The sequence below is a fragment of the Macaca fascicularis genome, chromosome 18 (genome assembly GCF_037993035.2).
Source record: "Macaca fascicularis isolate 582-1 chromosome 18, T2T-MFA8v1.1".
Lineage (NCBI taxonomy): Eukaryota > Metazoa > Chordata > Mammalia > Primates > Cercopithecidae > Macaca > Macaca fascicularis.
In genome coordinates, this window is record NC_088392.1 from 23,074,264 (window position 1) to 23,099,276 (window position 25,013).

Here is a 25,013-nt window from a genome sequence, read left to right on the forward strand (position 1 = left end):
AGCTGGCTCTGCACTCTCTGAAACGACTCTCCACTGGGTGCCGTGTGGGCTCTTCTGGGATTCCCACTGCTAAAAGCCACCCTGATGATCTTTTGCCTCTGGAAGATACTGGCCTAAGGATAGATATATAGAACAATGGAATAGGATTGAGAGTCCAGAAATAAATCTTTATATTTATGGTTAATTAATTTTTGACAAGGTCACAAAGACAATTCAATGGAGAAAGAAGAGTCTTTGCAACATATGATGCTAGGACAACTCATAATCACAGGCTAAAAAATGAATTTTCAACTCTTTCTCACACTGTATACAAAAATTAACACAAAATGGATCATAGACCTGTATGTAAAAGACAAAACTGTAAAACAGAAGAAAACATGAACATAAATCTTAATTACGTCGGAGTAGCCAATGGTTTCTTAGATGTGATGCCTAAAGCACAAGCAACGAAAGAAAAATAGTTAAGTTGGAGTCCTTCAAAATTAAAAATGTGTGTGCTTCAAAGGACACTGCCAAGAAAGTGCAAGGACAACCCACAGAATGGAAGAAAATACTTGCACATTGTCTACTGACAAGGAATTTGTATCCAGAATATACATGGAATTCTTACAATTTAACAATTTTTTAAAAACAATTTAAAAATGGGCAATTTAAAAATGTTTAAACAGACATTTCTTCTGAGAAATATAAATAGCCTGTAAGCACATGAAAAGATGCTCAGCATCAATAGTCATTAGAAAAATACAAATTAAACTCACAATTTTACACTCATGAGGATGGCTAAGATGAAAAAGACAGAAAATAAAAAGTGTTGGTGAGGATGGGGATACATTGTAATTCTTATACATTGCTAGTGGGAATGTAAATGGTGCAGCCATGGTAGAGAACAACTGGGCAGTCCCTCAAATGACTTTCTCTCTTGCTCCCTGTTCCCACATGGGCGACAACCATCCCTGTAACACTTCCGGTATCTTTCTCCATTCACTTCCTCCCAAGACACACACACACAAATGAGACAGAGAGACATGGGCTGGGGATGGAGGCTTCTTCCCTTCCAACCAGGGGCTCTGCCTCTCTTATTGTGGGAGTGAACTTGGCCTGGGAAGGAGATGAATTGTAATGGAAGACAGAGAGGGAAAAAATACAAACGACCAGCCAATAGCGGCCTCCTAGGCCTGTTTTCTATTTAGGCATTCACTTTTCTCCCACAGGCCTCTATGTCGTGGGGCCAAATTCTGTTTTTTTGCTAAATGGCCTAGGATTTCCTCTTGGTATCACAGGCTTCAAAGTCTCCTGGTGCATCACACCCAACTTCCCGTCCCCCGGCCAGATTTCTGTCCTAACAGCAGGGTGTTTCCTGGGCCCTCTCACCACCTACCTCCCTCAGCTTTGAGAGGCTGACTGGCCTGTGGACCATTTCCCTGACCTGTCCTTTCTCTCCAGTGTCTCTGAGCCCACCTTCTCACCTGGTCACAGCTTCTGCTTCCTGCCAGTGTCCTGAGTCTAGTGGCTACAGCCCCTCCTCCGGTCACTTCCTCCCACGAGGTTCTGCCTTGGAACCCCTGGTCCTGACCTCTCCCTGTGTCTCCCCACTCCTCTTCTCTGCTAAGCCCTGGCAGGAGGAACTAGGACAAAGGGACTAAATGGGAAGGGCTAAGAACTCTGGGAGACAAAAGGAACCTTTGTTTTCATTTGCTCCATGCTCCTGGCCAGCCCCTTTGCAGAGCTGTGCCATCCACTGTCATGTTCACATTCACCCCCTGATCCACAGCACATGGCCTGGCCTTCCCTGCCATCTGTCCAGCAGCAGAACTGCCTGGCTGTGCTCATTGCAGACTGTAAATAAACCAGTAGTCTCCACTTCTAAGGGAAAACCAGAGCACAGAAATTATGTTAATTCCAGTCCTAACTCATTTACATGCATATATTAATATGAATCATGTTACTGCTCCAGCTGTTTCATTATTGCAAATACTCTCTGGTGATAAAACCATCAGGTATAAATAACAAACAGTTCTCCTTCTAGCCTCCACCCTTTCACAACTGCCAACACAATCTTGCCTAACTCTACCAGAAAATCTGCTAGAGCCATTAGGAATTTAAAGCCCCCCAATCATTTAGTTCCTTTCAAATGGATATTAACTGTCATGTTTCAAGGAAAATGTCAGAAACAACAGGCTATGCTAGCTGGTTGGTGCTGGAAGTTATTTTAGAAGAACTTGAATCCCAAGCACAGAGGTTCATATGCTCACTAAGATCAATGCATGTCACACTCTAATGAGTGTTGGATCTTACATAATCGTTGAGCAGATGGGCTGTAGCCATGATTTTGTGCAAATGTAAATTATCCTCTAAATGAGATGTGCTTGAAAAAGATACACCAGGCTCAAATTTCCAAACACGGAGGGGAAAAAACAACTCACCAAAGCCCCATTATTTACTCAGCTGGTTTTGAATGCAAGTCTCCTAGCCAATGTTTTGAAAAATTTATCCCACAGTCTTAAGAAGAGGGAGAAGTCAAGGGCTCTGCACAGTTTCATCTTCCTTTCCCAGCCTTCAACAGCAAGGCATCTGTGGAGAGAGAGGAATTTTGCTATTTATTGGGTACAGTCTAGGAAGGTTCACATTTTGATCCTTTTTTTTTCCTTTAAATATATTTTAAGTGGAGGTGTAATTAACACACAATGAAATGTGTAGCTCTTAGATGTTTCAAATGAATAAACTTTGACAATTGTAAATGTGCAAGTAACCAATACTCAAAACAAGATATAGAACATTTTCATCATGCCTGAAAAGTTTCCATCCCTACCCTCAACCAGGCAACTGCTGATTTTCTTTCTGTTACTATAGAATCAGTTGTGTCTGTTTTAGGATTTCACGTATGTAGAAGCATACAGTAAGAACTCTTTTGCTTTTAGCTCCTTTCATTCAAATAATGTCTTTGAGATTCATTCAGTTTGTTGCATGTATTTATAGTTTGCTCTTTAAAAAACTGCTGAATATATTCCATTGTTCCATGAAAGTATTCTATTATTGGAATTAGAATCCAATGATGGAATGTATTTCATTATTCCATTATTTTACTGAAAAGACTAAAATGTGTTTATCCATTTACCTATATCTGGACATTTGGATTGCTTCCAGTTGTTGGCGCTAATTCAATGGGGAAAGGAAAGTCTTTTTAACAATATTGCTGGAACAACTGGATACATGTGTGGAAAAAATTGAACTCCAATCCCTATCTCACTCCGTTAATAAAAGTTAATTCAAAATAGAACATACACCTAAATGTAATAACTACAGCCACAAAATTATTCTAATACAGCATAATAACTTCACGACCTTGGGGTGGGCAGAGTCCTTGGACAGAACACAAAAAGCACTAACCATAAAAAAAATTGGATTTTATCAAAATGTAAAATTTCAGCTCATGAAAAGAGACGCCAAACCACTGGGCTGGGAAAAAAAATGCTTGGAACACATATATTTGACAAATGACTTGTATCCAAAATATATAAAGAATGCTTTTAGGCTTTAATTACATCTCAAGTTTTAAAGAATGCATACAAGCCAACAATAAAAAGACAAATAACCCGATTTAAAATGGCACAAAAACCTCAACAGACACTTCACAAAAGATGCACAAATGGCCAATAAATCCACAAGAAAATGCTCAAAATCTCTAATAGTGCAATTTTTACCAATTCTGGTTTAAAATTCATCTGGTCAGCTATTCAAAGCATTCTCATCTCCCCACCACACTGGAAGATACACAATGCCAAAGGGAAGCAGATTTTGTTATGTGAAGACTTAGTTCTCCAGCCCCCTCAGACTGCGTGCTTTCTGCTTTGTAATTACAAGGCATTTTCTAGAATTGCTGAGGTGAACATACCTGCAGCTGCCAGAGCCTATCTTTGTGTCATCTCGTGCTGCAAAAAGGAAAAACTCTGAGAGCTCGTAGCTTTGGACCATGCGTGGGAAAAGAAGGGGGTGGCTCGTGGGCTGCAGGCAGGGCAGGTCAGCCTAGAAAGGAGGGAAAGTGTGGAGGGATTTTATCAGGACCTGCATACAATCTGCCCTATCCAGTGAAGTTCAAGTGTAGCGCTGCTTTTATAAGCAGAATAAAATCAGAATCTCCAAAGGGCTCACTTTTCATCACTAACCATTTGAAAGAGAAAACATTAGCCTCCAGCCTTCTTTCAGGGGCTGGACTTTAGCTTTTCTAAAGAATAGCAACATTTAGAATTTATCAATACAACTACTTGTGGGGCATCAACTACATACGCAACAGGTGCTCTTGTAAGCACAGTGAAGGTATGACTGAGTGGTACACATCCTCAGGAAGCTTCAAAGACTCTAGACAGTTAGTCAACCAGTTAGTCAACCATCCATACCAGGTAGCTAAGGAGAAGGAGCTTTCATTGGTGGCAGAAACCGAATAGTGACAAAAGTGTCCCTGGCCCAGGGCATTCAAAATATTAGAATGCTGCTATTGTTAGGCAGGTGTTTTATGTTACTCCCTGAATCTGGGAAACTAGCTCCTGGGATAAGTAACAAGCATTTTATCTGGATCTTGATTGGAATCAGATTTAGATTAAATTCAGGTGAAAACAGAGTCTCCGCCTTCTAACTACATTTTGAGAACTGCCGCTAAAGGAGGAAGAAGAGGCTCTTGGCAATGGTGCTAAACTCCACAGAACTGAATTTAACAGGAGCATAACAACATCTAATTAAAGCTTATTTGGGTAGGAGGATCCCATATAAATAAATGTATCAGATAACTGATGTTTATCTATTGAAAAGCATTTTTTTAAAAAAAACTTACTAATATATTTTATCTAACCCAATATACTAAAAATATCACTCCAACATGTAATCAGTGTGAAATTGATTAACGAGACATTTTACATTCTCTTTTTTTGTACCAAGCTTTTGGACTCGAGTGTATTTTACATGTGCAGCACCTCTCAAAGTGGCCTGAATTTCTAGAGCTCACTGGCCACATGTGGCTCATGGCCTGCTCCCATATTGGATGGCATAGGTGTAGGATCTCATGGCTCATGTTTGGCCTACTGCTGCTCTTGCACATGTAAATTTTTCTCTTCCCAAAATTGCAGCTCCTCCTGTAATCTCAGCACTTTGGGAGGCTGAGGCAGGAGGATCATTTGAGACCAGGAGTTTGAGACCAATCTGGGCAACATAGCAAGACTCTGTCTCTACAAAAATTTTAAAAATTAATTGGGCATGATGGTACACACCTGTAGTCACAGCTACTTGGAAGGCTGAGGTGGGAAGACTGCTTGAGCCCATGAGTTCGAGGCTGCAGTGAGCTGTAATGATGCTGCTGCACTCCAGCGTGGATGCCAGAGCAAGACCCGGTCTCTAAAAAAAATAAATACATACATACATATGGTTCCTTAAGGGCAAAGCCAACATCTATTTCTGTTTAACATTATAACTTCCATAGTGCCCTGCCTCAAACAGCTGCCTATCAGATACTAGCCAATTAAAGTTAATTGAGTAAGAACTTGTGGATTCAACTGTCTCCTGAATTTTCCCTCAGAATGTTAATATTCCTTAAACTGCCAATTTGTGACTTAAAAAATATTTTTCTCTGCTTGGTTATCTTGGTTATATGCTGAGCTGCATTTTCTGCATTTTATTTGCTTTACAGACAGCCTCTGTTTTTCCTGTAAGTCAGAAATGAGTGTGCCACCCCACAGCTCCTCCCCAGATCTATGGGCTGCCTCCTAGGGACTGTCCTTCCCTCCATGGGAGGCCAGTGGACCAGGAGAGATGTGTGTTTCCCACACTTGCCAGATAGAATCCCCCGGAGTGCCTGTTAGGGTCACTGGTAAAAGTCAAAAAATGTTTAACCTGGTTCATCATTTCAGTTGGAAAAACTTCCCAAGATAAAATAATTTGTTAAGTCTGCAAAGTATTTTACCATTTACAAAATATACGTGAGCTTTCTTACCTTTGCTACTTAAAACCACCTCAAGAGGTCTGGAGGGTAAATGTCAGGCACCTGTTTGTCGTGTGAGGCGCTGAGACTGGGAGGCGCGGGTGCTCCGCCTGAAGTCCCACAGCTGGGAGCTGGTGGATAGAATTTCTGACCACAAGTCTTCAATCCCCAGTGTTTCCCACATGTTGAAGAGCCAACTGTAGTTAGAGATTGTTTCCATGAAACACTCGAATTATATGGGCCTCGATCCTGGCTTGCTAATTGTCAGGGATTGGCGCCCTTCAGATTGTTCTCTAAAGAGTTCTGTAAGCGCCCTGGCGCTGCCGCCCGCATGCCCAGGTCCCCCTCAGCCTGCATTTTGACTGCGATCCCACTGCACCCTTTGCCGCTCACGGCCATTGAGCGCTCTCTCCTCCGTTGGGCACCTCTGCCCTCTGCCCTCTGCTGGTGACCCCTGCTCATAGCAACTCTCTCGTCATCTTTGATGCTCCCTTCCAATGTGGGACCTGCCTTCCCCATTCTCCCCAAAGCATCTTAGGGGCCAGGCAGTTACTTGCAGCCAAACTTCCTTGATATATTGTTCAGGGGCCAGAAAAAAGGAAATACAACCCAAAGAACAGCTGATACTTCCAAAGAGATGTGGCCCTGAGCTTCCAGCCTGGACCCAGCCCCAGAGTTCCTCACCATGTTTGGCACTTAACTGTCTTCCAGATGCAGTGCCAGCCTCACATTGCCTGCACTGCCTTGGGGCCCAGAAAAACAGACATGAGTCCCTTTCCCCGCGGCCTTCCCCAGTCTGAAGTTCACCTTTCAAGTTTTCATTTACCGACCTAGAATCAGCTTAGTAGGCTTGTCAGCAGGATGGTCTCTTTTCTTGGGGTACTGCCTCCTCCCCGAGCTTGCATTACGGCCTTGAGTGGGACAAATGAAGTGGCACCGGAAAGTACCCAATATCCCTGTGTTCTGGGGCACTCAGACTTAAATGACTGCCACTAGGATAGTCCACTTCCTTCACACAGACTTTCCTTCAGTGTGAGGTCAAGTTCAAGTCTGCAGAGGCCTCCTGTTCCCACGGAAACACAGATGTAGGTCTCCAGCTTGTTGGAGAACATACCCGACTCCCCAGAACAGGCAGTATCTTAAGGACACAGAGCAATGTCACTCCCTGCTGAGAAAGTACAGATCTCTTCTAATAATAAATGTCTGCCAAAAGAGACACGGAATTTGCAAAACCAAGAAAAAGCTTAATTCCTCAGTCTAAGAAATCTGTAATAGGACCACTTTGCCCAATTCAGGTTTTCTCTCCACAGAGGTCTATGCACCCCTAGCGCCACCTTTGCTTTCTTCCAGAGAAAAACTTTCCCTGACAAAAGGACAGAAGGGGACAGGCTGCCTCAATGAGAAATTTCATATTCCCCTCTTAGGAAGTGATTCTCCTAGGAGGCAGTTTCTGCTGCCAACTTTAACGTGCTGCTTTTACCAACTATTAAACCCACCCAGGCTTCCAAAAACAGATGCAGTTCTAGTGAGGGCAGTCTGTGACATCTAGTGCTGAGGAAGTCGAGTGCTCTGCCCATCCTCCTGTGAGTTCTTACACAGCGTAGACAGAACAGAACTTTGCCTCCACTGGGTGACGCAGGCACCCAAACACCAATTAACTGCACTGTTCTGCTAATACAATGATGCCTCCAGGGAAACTGGGCTGGGCAGGTCAGTTTGCCCTGGTATTAAACAGCCCCAGACAACTCTTGGTTGAGTTCTGTCTCCTGCTTTATAGGTGTCTTAGTCTGTGTTGTTATAATAGAATACCAAAGACTGGGTAATTTATAAAGAACAAAGATTTATCTCTCACAGTTATGGAGGCTGGGAAGACCCAGGTCAAAGAGGCTACAATCTGGTGAGGGCCTTGCTGGTCATCCCATGGTGGAAGGTGGAAGGACGATAGAGTACATGTGAGAAAGAGAAAGGGGAAGGATGCCAAATTCATCCTTTTTATGAGGAACCCACTCCTGTGATAACTAACCCTCTCCCACCCTAACGACATTAATCCATTTATAAGGGCAGAGCCTCATGACCTGATCACCTCTTAAAGGTGATTAACACCACCCACTTCTCAACACTAGCATTGGGGATTCAGTTGCCAGCACACGAATTTGAGGGGACACGTGCAACCATAGCAGTAGGATTTGCATTTCTTACTTGTCTTTCAGGCTGTCACATGTGTCCTTCCTGCTGCTGTTGGTGACTCCACTCCACAGAGAACAATCTTCTCTTCTCATCTCTGTTGTGAGCTGAGAATCTTGACATCCAAACTTCATAGAACTGCTTCTGCATGAACAGCATACGCATTTTGAGTGAGGACCTCAGGGTCTGCCATCTGAGTAAATAACTTCAAATTTAGTTTCTTAATTGTTTCTTCTTTTTTCAGTTCTGTTGCTGATATTCATTCATCTGTCTATTCATTCAACAATACTTACTAAGCACTTACGTGTTAGGTCCTAGAGTCATGGTTCTTAACCTTGGCTACACATTTGAGTCAGCTGGGAGCCTTAAAGACTTTCCAACGCCAGGCTTCCATCACTGGAAGATTCTGATAGAAATGGTCCTGGGTATGTCTTGGGTATTGGGAGTTTCAGAACCTTCCCAGGTGATTCTAATGTGCGGCCAGGGTTGAGAACTCCAGGTCTGAAGGCTAAGGGATTTCTTCATGGTTTGTTAATACTCTGTGGGAACCCATCATCTCCCTTCCCCATAACATCTGACAGCTATTTCCACCGTTAGGAGTCTTTGGAGCTTTGTCTTGTCTATATTTTTTGCTCCTTGGAATATCTGAGTCTTTAGGGATGCTTTTCTGGACCTTTCTTTCTTGAATAATGTATAGAATATGTGATTATAAAGATTAAACTCTTGGGCCAGAGTCTGACATTGTTGCAGATAATAAGCTTTTATTGGTCATTGACTTGGGATCAAATCTTGGTATTGAAGAAATCTGAGCTGCTTCCTAGAACAGAATTTTATCTTGAGCTATAGAAGGCACACTCTGTCCCCAAACATCACGGCTTCCTTCCTCATCTTCCAGACTTGAAACTCAGGATTCTTTTTCAGCATAGAGGTCTGATCCAAAAGGCCAAAGAGCAGTAGTTCCAGCTTTCCTAATCACTTCCTGTGTGACCTTGAGAAAGTTGCTTAATCACTCTGGACTCTAGATGCCTCATTTTAAAGTTATCAGTAATACATGTCATAAACTTAATTTTATAACCAAGGGAGTTGTGATCATCAAGGATTGTAAATGCATGCTTTTTTTATAAAGAAAGAAATTCAGCAGTATTATTACAAAGTAAAATACCTACTGTGAATTGATGTTAACCCTTCACTTCTTCCTTTCTTTTCCACAAGTTTAACTCTAGTTTAGGGTTTTAAAACTTTATACAGAGATTATTGAAAGTGATTTCTGAGACTCCTGTAAAGCACAAATAATATACTATTTTAATTTGGGGTGCCGTTTATTTTGTATTGAATCTATTCAGGGTTAGAATTGGGAACGTGAAAAGAACCAAAGTTGAGTGATGCAAAGTCCAGCCTTCTGAATGGAAGACAGAGTTTCAGGAGTTGCTTGGGAGCTGGACAGCCCTTCCCTCTTCCCCCTGCTACATACAAGGAAAAATATACCCAGCAAGTGGGCAGGGCACTTCCCAAGGCTAATTTACCGGAGCCTTTTGTAATGCAATTCAGGTTGCTGACTCTATTAGCAACGTGGTGTCCCACTGTTGTGCCTACAGGAAGGACATATCTTGCAGGCCAGGGGAGGTTAATGGCAGAGATTAACCCTCACGGTGCCAGAGGACCAGTTTATTTTCAGTTGTCCAAGGCTGACAAAGGAAAATCAGAAAGAGAAAAGAAAAGTGAGCTGCTACTTTGAGTCAAGACCATCCCAATTTCTTTTCTCCATGCCTCCATCCTCAGGGCTCAGGGCTCTCCCCTCCACCCCCACACAGCAGAGCGGGTAGGAGTGTTCCTAGCTGTGACTTCTGTACGCCTGGATGGGGCCCATAGATTTTCATGACACAAATGGAGGCTGGGGTGCGGGAGAGTCGGACAGACCAGGGAGAGGGGATGCTGAGGCCTGAAGGAGAGAAGAGACTAAGGATCCGCACAGTGTGGGGAGAGGGAGATGGAGGCAATGGGAGGAAAGAGACGTCCCCAGGAGGGAACACTGTACAGCCACAAAGTATGCTGCTCTGATCTCCCTTCAAGACAGCCTGCCGCACGGAGAGAAACTGGTGTACAGCGTTCTGCATATTCTGATCCGTTTCAGCCCTCACACTGAGCCCCCAGCACCCCCACTGCACTCCTCAAGCTGCTCCCAGCCCATCACTGAGCAGAGTGAATGCTCCTTTGCCTTGAAGATCCCCACCTGCTGGGCTTCCTGAGATTCCTCCTCCCCATGCCACTTTCCTCCCCTCCATCCTCCCACAGGTATCAGGTCTGAGCTGTACTCTGAAGGCGTTCTCTTTACCTTTCACAGATGTGTCCCGCAGTCAATAAATCTCTTGTGTATCTAATTCCATCTTAGCGTCTCCTTCTTAAGAAGCAGACTGACCCGAACTGACACTGCCCCTCTGGGATGTCCATGGGAACCTCTACACGGGGACGTCCTAGTTTATGTAAAAGGAGTCCTTTCCCTTCTGCCCGTTTATAATCTCCTCTGTCCCACCGTGCAGAATAAGGAGATCCCTTTCACTTCTCCAGCATCTGAGCATGAACGTTGCCCCAGGGGTATTAAAAACATCCCAGCTGCCAAACAAGAACAATGTGAAATATTGGCATTTGGCCTTCTTCAATCAAGATACTACAAGCCCATGATTGGTTCCATCTTAAGTATATTGTGGCTAATGGACGAACCATGGTGTTTTGTCCGTGTTGTCATGCTCTTGTTTCACATCTGTTCAAGACCAGGGCGGCAGAAGTGATGCCAAGTTTCATTCAAACATTTCCCGGAGTGGCTATGAGAAGACTCCTCACAGAACTCCAGCTCCGGGGAGCTCAGTTGACTCAGGAGCCCCAGTTCCTGCCCTCTGAAATCCATTGGCACAAATGTGCATGATTCCATCACCATGAGCTGCTCTCAGCCAACTGCTGAATGTGACTGGGAAACTGAGGCAGATCTGCTCCTGGGAGACTCAGGGCACCTCTGACGGCCAGCCTTGACTCGCAAATTCCCTGGTGGCCTTGCTGAAACTTCCTGAGGGTGCACGGCAGCCTAGGATGCTTTCACCCTCTCCCCTTCATGAAGCCTCGCACTCACACTGCCATCTGACTGGTCCCAGCCTTCCTCAGCACCGCCACCCCACCTTCGCTTTCTCTCATCCTTGATTCCTCTAATGAAATCTTTGCATGCCAAGTCTCTGCGTGTGTAAGCTCATTGTGGATCTGTTTCTTGGAGAACCCACCCAAACACGGGTCCCTTCTTCCACCATAAACTACCCCCTGCCCTGGCTGTCAAAGACCGCAGCCCTCCTAAGGTCGATCCCATGGGCACAAAGCCATTGCCCTGACAGAGCTGAGCCTTCCTTCACTTGGACCCCATTACGCTGTCACCCAGACATTCATGGTGGGGCTCCATGGCCCAGCACTCCCTGTCTCAGTCAGAAATGCAAGGATGCCATCACGGAGGATGCAAGTCAACAGAAAGATTTGCATTAAAAAATAAAGTTGAACACTTTTTTCTCTTTTTTAAGACAGGATCTCACTTTGTCACCCAGGCTGGAGTGCAGTGGCGAGATCGCAGCTCACTACAGCCTTGGCCTCCTGGGCTCAAGTGATCCTCCCACCTCAGCCTCCTGAGTAGCTGGGACTACAAGCACACACCACCACACCTGGCTAAATGTTATTTTTGTAGAAATTGGGAGGCCAAGGTGGGCAGATCGCGAGGTCAGGAGTTTGAGACTAGACTGGTCAACATGGTGAAACCCCGTCCGTACTAAAAATATAAAAATTAGCCACACGTGGTGGCAGGTGCCTGTAATCCTAGCTACTCGGGAGGCTGAGGCAGGAGAATTGCTTGAACCCAGGAGGCAGAGGTTGCAGTGAGCCAAGGTTGTGCCACTGCACTCCCGCCTGAGTGACAGAGCAAGACTCTGTCTCAAAAAAAAAAAGAGAGAAAGAAAGAAATGGGGGTCTTACTATGTTGCCCAGGCTGGTCTCGAACTCCTGGGTTCAAACAATCTGCCCACTTCAACTTCCCAAAGTGCTGGGGCTACAGACATGAGCCACTGTGCCTGGCAAAGCTGTACATTTTCTAACAGAAAGTAAGTCTGTTTTGACAATGAGACCCAGCCTTGCTATCTTGATTACACAGCAGACATTTTCTGTACATTGAATGACTGAAACTGGAGGGCAGGGTGGGGTGAGCCCACATGTTCAAGTACGTAGTTTAAAAAGTATAGATTTTAAAATTATGTTATAAACAAGAATTGGAATTAATGATATTTCAGGCTTTCCAACCTTTTCTGAATATACCAGGTATGAAAACATGCTTCCAAAGTAACTGTTATAATTAAGAATCACTTGGCAAGTCTTGGTAAAGCTTTTTGGTGTACTTCCTAGAGAGTAAGAGAAATGAGTGGTTCTAATGACTGAGTAACAAATCCTTCTGCAAGTCAAATGGTTTCTAGTTCCTTGCCTTGAGCAAAATTGAAGGAGTACTTAATTGAACTGTCAACTGAGGGATGGAAAATATGATTTTTGGCAGATACTTTAGAAGCAGCTTAGAGAATTGAGTGTTACTAACATAAGAGAAATTTTTCTCTTTCCTCCTACTTATTTATGTAACCAAATGTTTCCCAGCTCCTGAATCTATAAAATTAAGGGTAAAAATAAAATTGTTCCTAACTCTGTCTCATTCATTCCCATATACATGAGCTTATTGGAAAACACAAAGACTTTCATCTAGCTCTTTGAGAAATTCATTTCAAATGCAATTTTACTTTTCCTATTTAAAAATTATATTCATGTTTAATAACTTGTGATATTTTTATGTTATGCTGATTAATGGGTATGACTAGTGACATTCATGACCAAGAAGAAATATTTTAACACTTAGGGCTTAAGGATGCAGGAAAAAAGTCTTATTTACAAAATTTTCAATTTACGTAGATATTTTTGTGGCAGAGAAGTAAAACAGGATGGGCAACAGGCATTGGAGTATAAAAATATGTTAGGGAAAGGCAATAAAAATATGAGTTCAAGGAGAAAAAAAGTAGTGTCAAATTTTAGACTACTATAAAGGAGCTTGTTTATGTATCTTTTTTCTTTTATTTTTTGAGATGAAGTCTTGCTCAAGTAATCCACTTGCCTCGGCCTCCCGAAGTGCTGGGAGTACAGGCGTGAGCCACTGCACCCAGCTTGTTTATGTACTTTTAAATGGATAATAGATATCAAATCACTATGATGTTTAGATATCATTGGATATGTTTTTAAATAAATTTAAAATGGCTTTGTTTAAAAATGTTCATAGTTATGTATAATAGGTTAGAAATAATATTCCATGCAACCACTTTAAATTATTTAAATTATGATGCCGGGGGACATGGCTTTTCATGATTTGCTGAGAGGGAATGCAAAATAAAAAGTCTGAAGGCCAGACAGCTCAAGAGTTCTCAATCTTGGTTGCACATTAGAATCTCCTGGAGTGGCCTGTAATGCCAGCACTTTGGGAGGCTGAGGTAGGGAGATCACTTGAGGTCAGGAGTTTGAGACCAGCCTGGCCAACATGACGAAACCCCATCTCAACCAAAAATACAAAAAATTCTCCGGCCATAGTTGCAGGCACCTACAATCCCAGCTACTTGGGAGACTGAGGTAAGATAATTGCTTGAACCTGGGAGGCGGAGGTTGCAGTGAGCCAAGATCACACCACTGCACTCCAGCCTGGGTGACAGAGCGAGACCCTGTCTGGAAATAAATAAATAAATAAATAAATAAATAAATAAATCGGAGTCTCTAGGAGAGGGATTCAGGCATTGGGATTATTTAAAAATACTCAGATATTTTTAATGTGTCTAGGCTTGAGAACCCCTGGGGGCCTAGAAAAATAAGGACTCCTCCAGGGTGGCTGAGAGCCTGGAAGAATAAGGACCTCTCCAGGCAGGCTGAGAGTTATCTGGATCTTGTGGGAGGAGCAGGTAGCTGAGGCTCTGCGGCCCTGGGGCAAAACAGTGAGAACTCCAAAACTTCTGATGCTTCTCTTGATTTTAGTGTCTGGTGAAGAGGAGCCGAGGTGTCCTGCCAGCTGTGTTCTAAAAACTGCACATGGCCACTCCATGCCTCAGTTCTCAGGGCCCTAAAAGCCCCTTCCTGGGCTGCTCCCGCTTCTCCTGGCGCTGGGACCGCTCTTTCTCATGATCAAGGTGAGACACCCTTTCGCTAGACATGCAGAATGGGAGGCTGACCACGGGGCTGGGAAGGGGAGAAGAGAAGAATTTGGAGACAACAATATAGGGTGGAAGCGCACACTCCCAACTCCTGTAGAGCATATGGAGGGGCCATGTCAGGGACATTGATTGTGTTGATTCCGACCCACTCTAAGTCCTTTGGGATGATTTGAACTTGTCTAGGCTCTATACAGCTCCCTAGAAACAGAGGCACCCAATTTTCATGAATGACGGGTCGATATCAGGTAGGCAGAACCAGAAAGAAAACCAACAGGGAACTAGGAGTCATGAGACTCACGGGCGCCAGGGGAGGCTCCGTCCTGGCTGGCTGTGTAACCCTGGGACTTTGTCACACACATGGGCGGAAGGAAGTAGGCACTAACTGCTGTTCCAGCTCTGTGATTACATTACATTGGTGCAAAAGTAATTGCAGTTTTGCCATTACTTTTAAATGGCAGTAAGTGTAATTACTTTTGCACCAACCTAATATCTCAGTGGTCTCCTGCTTTGTAGGAGTTTGTAGACCTAGGAGATCACATCTAGGTCTGTCTGGACTGTTTGTATGAAGCACGTGTTCTAACAGAAGTGTTAGCTTAACCCGGTCATGGTCACAGGCAGCTTACCTAGACATCTCCACGACCAACTGCCTGCCCCCGGTTGACTCATTGAATTTACAAAGTCTTGCACGTCATTCTCCCCTGTCTCAAGCAATCAATATCCGACATCAAGCACTGAGATTTACCAGCCACACCTAATTCTGGGAAAGGCCAAATGAGAAAGGCGTGTCTCTCACACATGACGCCTCTCTTTATGTTCTGTACCTGGTGTGTTAGTTTCCTGTGCCTGCCCTAACAAAGCACCACCACAAACCAGGTGAGTCAAAACAACAGAAATGTATTCCCTCACTATTCCAGAAGGCAGCAGTCTGAAATCATGATCACCGGGCCATAATCAAGGTTTGGCAGGGCCATACTATCTCTGGAGGCTCCAGAGAGAATCGGTTCTTGCCTCCTTTGGTTTCTAGGAGCTGCAAGCATTCCTTGACTTGTGGACACATCATTCTAACCTCTGCCTCTATCTTCATATCACCCTCTCCTCTGTGTGTGTGTGTGTGTGTGTGTGTGTGTAAAATCTACCTCGGTTTTCTCTTTCAGGGATAAATGTGATCGCATTTAGGGCCCGGATAATCCAGATAATCTCCCTCATTTCAGGATAATTAATGTAATCTCATCTGCAAATGTATTTTTTCCAAATGATGTAATATTTACAGGTTTCAGAGATTAGGACCTGATATATTTGAAAGCCATTATTCAGTCTACCATACCTGGTGAACAGATGTCACTTGGTTGTAACGAGCTTTCCATCAGTCACTGAAACATCCACTGTGTGGTCCCTGGTCACACCTTTCCCTTGAGGGTTTGGTTTCTGGGTTCTAGTGCCACCTCTAACAACAATACTCAACTTGATGGCTTCTAAAACTCTAGGTGTCTGCCTGAGATAGGAATCCAGACCAAAATATTTCAGATACTTGTTGTCAGAGGGCAGTATGGATGGGGGAATAGGATGATGTGTTCCAGAACCTGGCCTGGGAAGCAATGCTGCGAGTCTATAGGGGAGTCAGAGAGACTCATTCATCAAATTACTGCTCTGTGCAGATGTGTCATTTTATGATAAGGGAATCCTTGAGTCCTAGGGTGTCCTCCAGGGGACTCTGTAGTGGAGGGACAACTTTCTAGGCCACAGGACAACTTTTTTTTTTTTTTTTTTTGAGACGGAGTCTTGCTCTGTCACCCAGGCCAGAGTGCAGTGGCACGATCTTGGCTCACTGTAACCTCCTTTTCCTGGGTTCCAGTGATTCTCCTGCCTCAGCCTTCTGAGTAGCTGGGATTACAGGCGGATGCCACCATGCCTGGCTAATTTTTGTATTTTTAGTAGAGATGGGGGTTTCACCATGTTGGCCAGGCTGGTCTCGAACTCCTGACCTCAGATGATCCACCCGCCTTGGCCTCCCAAAGTGCTGGGATTACAGGTGAGAGCCACCATGCCCGGCTTGACAATTTTTTTTTTTTTTTTTTTTTTTTAGAGACAGGGTCTCACTCTGTTGCCCAGGCTGGCACGCAGTGATGCAATCAGAGTTCACTGTGACCTCAAACTCCCAGGCTTAAGCAATCCTCCTGCCTCAGATTCCCGAGTCGCTGAGACTACGGGCGCAAGCCACCATGTCCAGATAATTTTTAAAGTGTTTTTTAGAGACGGAGTCTCCTGTGTTGCTCAGGCAGTGGACAACTCTTTTTTTTTTTTTTTTTTTTGAGACGGAGTCTCGCTCTGTCGCCGGGGCTGGAGCGCAGTGGCCGGATCTCAGCTCACTGCAAGCTCCGCCTCCCGGGTTTACGCCATTCTCCTGCCTCAGCCTCCTGTGTAGCTGGGACTACAGGCGCCCGCCACCTCGCCCGGCTAGTTTTTTGTATTTTTTTAGTAGAGACGGGGTTTCACCGTGTTCGCCAGGATGGTCTCGATCTCCTGACCTCGTGATCCGCCCATCTCGGCCTCCCAAAGTGCTGGGATTACAGGCTTGAGCCACCGCGCCCGGCCAACTCTTTTTTTTTTAATTTTTAATTTTTATTTTAATTTTTGGGGTCCATGTGCAGGCTTGTTATATAGGTAAATATGTACCATGGTGGTTTGCTGCACCTATCAACCCATTACCTCAGTATTAAGTCCAGCATGGGTCAGCTATTTTTCCTAAAGTTCTCCTACCTGCTCAGAGGCCCCAGTGTGCATTGTTCCACTCCCTGTGTCCATGTGTTCTCATTGTTCAGCTCCTACTTATAAGTGAGAACACACAGTGTTTGGTTTTCGGTTCCTGTGTTAGTTTGCTGAGGATAATGGCTTCCAGCTCCATCCATGTCCCTGCAAAGGACACGATCTTGTTCCTTTTTATGGCTGCATAGTATTCCATGGTGTATATGTACCACATTTTCTTTATCCCATCTATCACTGATGGGCATTTGGGTTGATTCCATGTCTTTGCTATTGTGAATAGTACTGCAATGAACATATACGTGCATGTATCTTTGTAATAGAATGATTTATATTCCTTTTGGTATATACCTGGTAATGGGATTGCTGGGTAAAATTGTATTATTTCTGGTTCTAGGTCTTTGAGGACTCACCACACTGTCTTCCACAATGGTTAAACTAATTTGCTTTCCCACCAACAGTGTAAAAGGGTGAGGAGAACTCTTAAAGGGGTCCAACTGGGCTGAACAATCTGTAGCCAGATCACCTAAACCTACCCCTTGAATGGTGGCAGGAGAAAGGGAAGAAGGGAACAAGGGGCAGCAGAGGGGAACATAAGCTCATGCCCCATTTTTGGATGCTGTTGGAAAACAAAGCCGAATAGCAAGAGGGCGGGGATGTAAAATCTTGATAAAGGACCTCCATCTGCATGGTGCTTTTCATCAACAAATGGATCTGAGGTGCAATTAGTAAATGTGAAAGGATCTCTCAGGACAGCCACAAAACGGGTTCCTAAATTTGGAAACTTCTCTGAGTACCTCACACATGGAAAGTCCCATTAAATATTTGTTAATGCGTTGGTGTTTCCACTTGAGAAAGAAGGGTTTCAGCCATGCACAGCATTTTTTTTAGCTTTGGTTGGATGGCGGATTCTCGTTATTCTGTCCTGGCTTTTGCTGTACTAAGAACCCTTTAATTTGAATTTGGGTAGCTTCATATCGTATTTGGATTAACACTGAACCAACATTGCCAACACTGTGGATAAAGCGTTTTCTTTTGGGGTTTAAGAGCATTAGCTCTATCCATTTGTGGTGTTTAATCTATTCTGAATCAATTGTATAATTCAAATAAATGACTCAATGGTTTTCTTATTTACCAATCTTTTCACTTGTTTATTTTCTCAACTATTCTAAGCCATTCTGCATTATCTTAGTATCCACTTCTTGACTTGCTCTCTCTCTCTCTCTCACACACACACACACACACACACGCACACACACACACACGAGTGTGCTGTCCTTCATAATTTGGTACCAGCTGCAAAATGACTAATAGGCAATTACAATTTCCTCTTGAGAGTCTATGGAATACCAAACAGTAGGAGTCCTCTGATTGGGTACAAGTGTTTGGTGATGATTTTAACCACATTGGAGTTCAAGAAAGCATCAACCTACTATAATCCTTCTGGAATGGAACCAAACCAGGGACTCTCCTGGCTGTGACAGCGAGTGTGGAGAGTCAAAGTCTAGGCCTGGCTCTGCCACTAATTTCCTTCCCTGTCCAGGGACATGCTGCAAGTTGTTCCCCAGTGACCGTGTCTGTCCTACCAGCTTGCAGCGGGTCCCTAGGCAGAATAGGAGAAAGGAGAGTCCCTGGAGCTCTGTGCCTATCCTCCTCCCAGACTATTCTCACCCTAGCATCAGGCCCTAGATTTAATGCCATTTCTTGGGAATGCCTTTCCTGACTCTGGATCTAGTACAGATTCCCCTGCTACTTTCTTCCAGGCCCTGATCACCCATTACCCTATTCATATATTCAAGTACCTGCTATATGCCAGGCAGTGAGCTAGATGCCAGGCATGCAGAATGAAAAAGACTGCCTGCCCTTATGGAGCTTACAATAGGTGACAGGGAGGGGCTTGAGATAGACGGCAACCCTGTAAGCAGTAAAGGTAGAATTCAGCCATAGGAAGTCACCAAAGAAGAAGAAAGGGGTATGATGAGAAAGTTCGCCAAGGGCCATCAGGGGGACTGAGCTCGGGCCCAAGTCCCAGCTGGAGAGGTGAGAGTCCTGTGATTGTTCCTGCCCAGGGACTTGCTTCAGGGCTCTGGCTCAGAACCTTTCATTCAACACAGTGTACTGACGCCTACTGGGTGCCCAGCTGTGTTGTGCCTCTTTCTTCAAACCCTGCTCTTGGTCAAATCTAGACTGTTTAGCCTGTGGTGGGCACAGGCCCTGACCTGTAGAGGGTGGTCTGGCTTTGTTACAGAATTGGGCATTTCTGAGACTTTGACAGATTCCTTAACAAGGATCAGTATAAAGTACAACACGATTGCTTCCTGAGTGCAGGCTATGATGAGAGACCAACGAATCAACTACGAAGCAGGAATAGGAACCCAAGAAAAAGAAAGGGTCTGCATAAACAGTGATGGGTTTCTAGTTTTTCTTTCAATGAGTGTTAAAACAATGGTGTCTGGTGTCCATGTCTATGCTATAGACTGTCCCCCTGACCACAGCTAATAGAGCCAGAGTAAACTCCTGACTACACTGGGCAAGAGTACACGGTCGTCAGGCTACAGTTGATGGGACCAGAGAGAGTGCCCATCCCAGGCTAGACCAATCAGAATGTTTCTCCAAGGTTTTCTAAATTGGAGCTAAGGAAAGAATCCAACAGCCAAGTGCCAACCATATAGAGGACGCCACTGTGCAGCATGACACAGTAGGAAAGAAAGAAGTTGCTACGAAGAAAGACGCACATATAGAATTCAGAGAGAGAGAGAGAGAGAGAGAGAGAGAGAGAGAGATTCCTGGTGCTATTTTAATCCCTGATTCTAGGCCAGACACAGTGGCTCATGCCTGTAATTCCAGCACTTTGGGAGGCCAAGGCAGGCAGATCACTTGAAGTCAGGAGTTTGAGACCAGCCTGGCCAACATGATGAAACCCCTTCTCTACTAAAGGTACAAAAATTAGCTGGGCGTTATAGCAGACACCTATAATCTCAGCTACTCAGGGGGCTGAGGCAGGAGAATCACTTGAACCCAGGAGGCAGAGGTTGCAGCGAGCTGAGATCGCACCAATGCACTCCAGCCTGGGTGGCAGGGCGAGACTCTGTCTCAAAATAAAATAAAATTAGATAAATAAATAAATCAATAACTCTGCTTCTAGTTGTTTCTGTGGCCCAGAAGGACCCCCTACCCTTACCATGACTTTGTTGTTAACTCCTTAGGGGAAAAATAAAAAAGAAATCCTTCCATTCTCTAAACCAGCTTGAGTTGGTTTATATCGCCGCATCTCTAAGAGCATAGATCTTCTGCTACACGGCAGGGCCAGGGCCAGGACCAGGACCACATTCAGCTACAGGCAATTGCACTGAGGACTCAGTGACACAAGTAAGCAGAACTTCTCCCACTTCAGCAATTATTATTTCAGAGAAATTATTTGAAGACATTATTTTGAAGAAACTAACATCACACAAATAGCCAATGTTGACCTTAATTATGTTATTATAAGATTAACTCAACATAATTTAGCAAATATTTCTTAAGCATCTAGAACATAATCCTGTTCTGGGAGCCAGGGAGAAAGCAACGACCAAAAAGCACAAAAATCTCTATTCCTCATCGATATGGCTTGATCTGTGTCGCTGCCCAAATTTCATGTCGAATTGCTATCCCCAGTGTTGGAGGTGGGGCCTGGTGGGAGGTGATTGGATCATGGGGGCAGATTCCCCCTTGGTGCCGTTCTTGCCATAGTGAGTTCTCACGAGATCTGGTCGTTTGAAAGTGTGTGGCACCTCCCCCTTCTCTCTCTCTTTCTCCTGCTCCAGGCATGTGAAGTGCCTGCATCCCCTTTGCCTTCTGCCATGATTGGAAGCTTCCTGAGGCCTCTACAGAAGCAGAAGCCACTATGCTTCCTGTACAACTTGGCAGAACCATGAGCCAATTAAACCTCTTTTCTTTATCAGTTACCCAGTCTCAGGTATTTCTTTAGAGCAGTGTGAGAATGGATTAATACACCCATTCTAAGCCAACTGGTTTGCTATGGCTCCTGTAACTAAGTACCACAGATTGGGTGGCTTAAGCAACAGAAATTGCTTGTCTTGCAGTTGTAGAAGTTAGAAGTCTGAGACAAAAGTGTCCATAGCATTGGTTCCTTTTGAAGGCTATGAGAGAAGGATCCATTCCTGGCCTCTCTCCTTGACTTATAGATGGGCGTTGTCTTCCTTTATCTTCCTATCATCTTCCCTCTGTGTCTGTGTCTGTGTCCACATTTTCTCCTCTAAGAACACCACTCATATTGGATAAAAGCCCACACTAATGACCTCATTTGAATTTAATTGCCTCTTAAAGATCTGTGTTCCCTCAATGACCAATGTCCCCTTAAAAACTGTGTCCTCTCAAAAATCCGTATGCACCTCAGAATGTGGCCACATATGAAGACACAGTTCAGCCTAAGACAACCTTCATTGTTTTAAACCACTGAGATTTGGGTGCTGCCTGTTACCACAGAGTAACCCAGACTACCCTGACTGACACAAAGAAGCAATCACAGGTAGATGCGAAAAGACAGTTTCTTCCAGTCGCATTTATGACCCTATTAAAAATGACACCAGGGACTTTATTTTAAAGACAGCTATGTGTGTCACAGCCATGAATAAATTAGCCACCAGCAGTATTCTTAGAGTGGAATAACATTATTTTTTTCAGTTTAGGAGGCTGAGGCCAGAGAAAATGAAAGTCTCTTCCTGAGCAAACAGGAAGACGCTGGTCTGAGACGACTCCCAGTCAGGGGCGTTGCCTGGTGCCTTCCTGCCTCCCTGGGATCCAACATGGCGCCTGTCACCCAGACCAACTTCCTCCCCTCAGGCTTCCCTGCGGGTGTCAGACTTGTCAGGGACCCCCAGAGCTGTCAGGCCTCCTTGTCTGCTATGAACTCGGGACGCCTCTTGCTCACCGAGGCGTTATCCTTCAACTAGTGACAGGTTAATTCCTTAATCACCTGTTTGAGTTTTCCCTCTGCCTACCAGGCCTCACTTCCTATTTCCTTGTGGTTCCTTGTGGTTTACTTCTTCCCCTGGGCAGGTCCTTCAGACTCTGAGGAGGAAAATACCCTCTGTGTTAGTTTCTGTGATTGCTGTAACAAATTATCACAAACCAACTTGGTGACTTAAAAGAAGTTTATTCTCCCTGGAGGCCGGAAGTTCCACATCAAGGCGCCAGTAAGGCCACGCCTCCTCTGTGAGCACTAGGGGAGGATCCTTCCTGCCACTCCCAGCTTTTGGTGGCGGCTCCAGCAAGTCCTTGGCTTTGCTCCATGCATCACACTAAACTCCGTCTCCATCTTCAAATGGCTTCTCCGCTCCATCTCAAACCTCCCTCTGCTTTTCTCTTAAAAGGACACTTGTTAAGGTTGGGTGGGTGGATCACTCTTATAATCCCAGCACTTTGGGAGACCAAGGCAGGAGAATCCCTTGAGCCTAGGAGCTCAAGACCAGCCTGGGCAACATGGCAAGACCCCATCTCTACTAAAAATACAAAAATTAGTCATGGTGTGGTGGTGTGGGCCTATAGTCCCAGCTACCCAGGAGGCTGAAGTAGAAGATCACCTGATCCCAGGAGATCGAGGCTGGAGTGAGCTGTGGTCATGCCACTGCCCTTCAGCCTAGACAGCAGAGTAAGACCCTATCTAAAAAAAAAAAAAAAAAAAAAAAAAAAAAAAAAAAAAAAAAAAGACACTTGAGACACTTGGTTGTTGGATTTATGTGCACTTGGATGATCCAGGATGGTCTCATTTCAGGATCCTTAATTTACTTACATCTACAAAGATCCTTTTTCCAAACAAGGTCCCACCCACAGCTTCCAGGAATTAGGATGTGGGCATGTGCTTTGGAGTGGGTGCCACCATTCAACTCACTACAATCTCTGTGTGTAAGATTTTGCCCCTCTCTGCAAGGGAAAAATAACCTCACCAAACTAAATTGGTGAAACCAGGAAAATGAAACCTAACAAGGATAATAATACCACTAATAAAATAGCTACCATTCTCTTGGTGCATAGCTTCATGAAAACTTCCCAAGACAACTGTGGGATGTAAATAAAATCTGTGGTTGGCCTGTTCATCCCTTTCTTCACAGGTTTATCTCCTTTTACACTCTGTATGGGAAAACTCACTGCTTTTCCTTCTTTTTTTTTGAGATGGAGTCTTGCTCTGTTGCCCAGGCTGGAATGCAGTGGCACGATCTCTGCTCAATGCAACCTCTACCTCCCGAGTTCAAGCAATTCTCTGTCTCAGCCTCCCAATTGCTGGGATTACAGGTGCCCACCACCATGCCTGGCCAATTTTTGTATTTTTAGTAGACGTAGGGTTTTACCATCTTGGTCAGGCTGGTCTTGAACTCCTGACCTTGTATTCCACCAGCCTCAGCCTCCGAAAGTGCTGGGATTACAGGCGTGAGCCACTGCACCCAGCCACTGCTTTTCCTTCTACACTCACTCATAATACTCTCTTTTGGCACCAGATGTGTATGGGTTTTTCCCATACCAGGCAATTTTCCAGTTCTCTGCAGACACCAACTGGGTGTCCTACAATTCAAATCTGACACTATCTGCCTGAAATCAGTGCAGACCCCACAGGTTAGGAGCTCAGTCCCACAAAACAGCCCCCTCTTCAGATGCCATTGGCAAGTCCAAGATGTCACCTGTGCTTCCGACCCCAACCACCTCCTTGGGTTTGATAATTTTCTAGATTGTCTCACAGACTTCAGGGAAACACTTTGTTACTTGATTACCAGTTTATTACAAAAGTGTACAACTCAACTCAGGAGCGGCCAGATAGAAGAGACTCCTAGAGCAAGGTATAGGGGAGAAGGGGCATGCAGCTTCCATGCCCTCTGGGGTGCACCAATCTCCCAGCACCTCCACCTGTTCAGCAACCTGGAGGCTCTCTGAACTTTGTTGTTCAGGGATTTTTAGGGAGGCTTCCTCACATAGACATGAGCAATTATGAATTCAACTCCATCTCCAGCCCCTCACTCCTTCCCAGAGGATGGGGGCATGGGACTGAAAGTTCTATGCTTCTAATCATGGCATGGTCTTTCTGGTGACCAGCTGCCATCCAGGAGCCACCTCATTAGAACTAGAGATGCTCTCATCACCCAGGAAACCTCAAGGATTAGAAGCTCTGTTTCAGAAGACCGGGTTAAAAACCAAATAGTAGGCTGGGCATGGTGGTTCACGCCTGTAATCTCAGCACTTTGGGAGGCCAAGGCTGAAGGATCACCTGAGGTCAGGAGTTCAAGACCAGCCTGGTCAATATGGTGATACCTCATCTCTACAAAAATACAAAAAGCAGCTGGGCATGATGGCAGGTGCCTGTAATCCTAGCTACTCAGGAGACTGAGGTGGGAGAATTGCTTGAACCTGGGAGGTGGAGGTTGCAGTGAGTCAAGATCGCACCATTGCACTCCAGCCTGGGAGACAAAGCAAAACTCTATCTCAAAAAAAAAAAAAAAAAGTAGAACAAAAGATATACCTAGCACCCCTATTGCTCAGGAATTTACAGGTTTTAGGCACTCTATGCCAGGAACTAGAGACAGAAACCAAAAAAAAATATATATATATATATATATAATTTTGTTACGATGTCACACCTCCTTCTACTTCCACCGTCTCCCCGTAACCCAGGATCCTCATATTTATCAACTAATTCTGTCTAAGTTCCTAGGTGGTTAATCAGTAGTTCCTCTACAGACATTTGCATTTTACATTTGAATAATAGAAAGAAGGACAATGCTAAACCCACGGAAGAAATTTTTTCATTGTAAAATTTTGGACATTGATAAGGCATCTATTTCTGGATGAAAAGAAGGACTGAAGTG